This window comes from Patella vulgata, chromosome 3 (assembly GCF_932274485.2).
Source record: "Patella vulgata chromosome 3, xgPatVulg1.2, whole genome shotgun sequence".
NCBI lineage: Eukaryota > Metazoa > Mollusca > Gastropoda > Patellidae > Patella > Patella vulgata.
This window is the reverse complement of record NC_065881.2, coordinates 32119511-32122626: the sequence shown is the minus strand read 5'-3', so window position 1 is coordinate 32122626 and position 3116 is coordinate 32119511. Positions and strand designations below refer to the sequence as shown.

Here is a 3116-nt window from a genome sequence, read left to right as displayed (position 1 = left end):
CGATCGCCTACCAAAACATCACCAGCTACAACCAACTGATCTCCACTGCACCTTCACCAAACGCCACCACATTACCAACCTTCAAGGGCAAAATAGAACTGAAAGGTAACGACGCAATCCACTGGAGCCCAGACACCGCCAGAGAGATCATCAACTGCTGGATGAGGAATTTAAACTAGGATTAGGGAAAAGGAATGAGAAGCCGTCTTTAGGACAGACAGTTGTCAATTTGAGCGACAGACTTCTCAACCCCCTAGAAATGAACATTCTTGATAAAGGCCTTAAATTCATCCCAACCCCCACAATAACATCCATAGACCCCATCACCCAGGCAACCGATCGCTTCCAAAGAACACTTTCGTTGACTTATTTTTTTTAGGAACAAATCCGGCAGAGGTAAAAAATTATTCACAGCAAAATCCACATGGAAACCACCTAAAAAGTCATTATCACCAGCCATCCTAAAAACTTTCGACGAAATGAATATAGAAATATCATCCATTCAACCACAGTCACAAAAACCAAATCTCAACCGAGCAACTAAAACGGCATTAAACACCCTTAAAAAGGACAAAAACATAATAATTAAGAAAAGCGACAAAGGCTCGTGTTGTGTCATAATGAATCGCGCAGACTATATCTCAGAGGCAGAAAAACAATTAAGTAATCCTATACATTACACTAAATTAGACCAACCCATCTTTAAGGACACCGCAAATTTAATAAACAACATATTATATGAATTGCAGGATAAGGAATACATAACAGCAAAACAATATGATTATCTATCTGCTAAATCTGACTGCCGACAAAGACATCTCTATACACTACCAAAAATACATAAAAATCCAGAAACAGAATGGTTTATACCTAATAAAATACCCAAGGGACGCCCAATAATATCAGACTGTGGCAGCGAATCATACAACGTATCACAATATATAGACCATTTCTTATTACCCCTAGCATGCCAACACCCATCCTACCTTAAAGACACTAACGATTTCATTCAGAAAATCAAACAGTTAAGAGTCCCCGAACACACCGTTTTAATATCCATCGACGTACAAAGCATGTACACGAACATTGATAATAACACAGTTATTAAAGCAGTTAGGAAAGCATTTCTTAGGAACCCGCAAGCATCCAGGCCGGACGAAGAAATCCTCAAACTACTCGACATTTGTCTGAGGAATGACTTCGCTTTTAACGACCAAGTATACCTTCAGTCTTCCGGAACTGCGATGGGAAAACGATTTGCCCCGAGTTATGCAAATCTCTTCATGGCGGAGTGGGAAAGGGAAGTTCTGCCACTCTGTCCATTAAAACCAGATTTCTATGGGCGGTTTTTAGATGACGTTTTCATAGTCTGGACCTACACACTAGACGAATTTTGGACGTTTTTCAACATTCTGAACAATCATCATCCATCTGTCAAATTAACCGCAAATGTAAGCCATAACAGCATAGATTTCCTTTGGTAACAACACCAAAATCACAGGCCAATTGGAAACTAAAGTATTTTTCAAAGAAACCGACACACATCAATTATTGTTCAAAAGCTCCTTTCACCCCAAACATACATTCTCTGGCATCATAAAATCTCAGATTCTCCGTTTTCATAGGATATGTACTCAGAAGACTGACTTTGAGTCAGCATGTACATTGGTATTTAGCAAACTAAGGGAAAGGGGATACTCCAAACGCTATCTACGGCGTATAAAAAACAACACTCTAGCTGAGATTGCCGCCAAAGAAACAAATAATATACAATCAGCACATAAAACCAAAATTTGTGGCCATCCAAGATGTCAAACATGCAAAATCTTAAACATATCCGACCATTTCCATAACAAAACATCTGGCACAAAATTCCCAATATTAGACCAACTTTCATGCAGTAGTTCAAACATAATTTATCTAATCTCATGCAGAAAATGTGACAAGCAATACGTAGGGGAGACTCAAAATGCACTTAGGGAAAGAATTAACGGTCACCGGTCTGACATAGTCACCAAAAAAGACAAACCTGTCTCAATTCATTTCAACCAACCAAATCATGACATTTCTGATCTCATTGTCACGCCAATAGAAAAGACCAAGAGCGACTTTGAAACTTCAGAAGAAATTAAAACGTTTAGGCTAACAAGAGAAAAATTGTGGATTGACAAATTGAAAACAACAGCCCCCCTAGGTTTGAATATTCATACGGCTTGCGCAATAGCTCCTTTTGTAGTTCCATTTAGCGCAACAGCAGCAAGTGCGTCCAAAATCATCAGAAAACACTATACTGATCTCCAAGAAAATCACCCGAAAATATTCACACAGAAACTTATAATTGCATATTCTAAAAATAAAAATCTGAACGACATCCTAGTGCACAGTAAATTAGATTAAATAAGACCAGTCTCCACCCTGACCCAAAACAAACCATATATCAAATCCTATGCCTAACCGTTAGTAATTAAAATCAATTAGATATAAGAATCCCTAGCCGTAACCCGGTGATGTGGAACAAACACGATTTTTTAGAAAATCCAATCCGTAGTAGGAAACACACTAATGTGGCTCTCTCCCGAGAGCCTCAAATTTATTTTCTTTTTTCTTCAGAAACAATAATACCAGAATACCAGAAGCACCACCCAAGGAAGACCATCAGCGCCACCAACACCAATAAACAGTGAAATCGCCTTTGTATATAAATCTAATGTATTGTATGTATTTTAATAAAACTAGGAAATATCACGAACTAATTTTTCATCATCCTAGGTCAGTGCTTATGTGGAGACTTAACCTCTCCCCCAAATTCTTAAACTTAACCCAGGCACACAGAGGACCAGACTCCGGGTTACCTATTTAGGGTGCCAGTCTCCGGGTTACCTATTTAGTGTATTTTCCGGTATTTAGTGTATTTTCCGGTATTTAGTGTTTTTCCAGTATTCAGTTTAACATAGTATTTTCCGGTGTTTTTCGGTGTATTCCGGTGTTTTCCAGTATATATTATTGACGTTATTTCTTTATTATAATAAATAATGAACTAATTATTTGTTTTTGTAATGCCATGAAAAAATACCATTCATATTTTGTAAAGGCTATCAGTACACATTTTATATATT

General features: G+C 37.8%; 1 long non-coding RNA gene across 1 annotated transcript; it reads left to right on the top strand.

The window, feature by feature from the left end:
* Positions 1-1198: 1198 nt before the first annotated feature.
* On the top strand, positions 1199-2745 carry LOC126814511 (uncharacterized). Its single transcript, XR_007677634.2, has 2 exons — positions 1199-1451; positions 2611-2745. It is a non-coding gene; the product is annotated as an uncharacterized LOC126814511 (long non-coding RNA).
* The last annotated feature ends 371 nt before the right edge of the window (positions 2746-3116 follow it).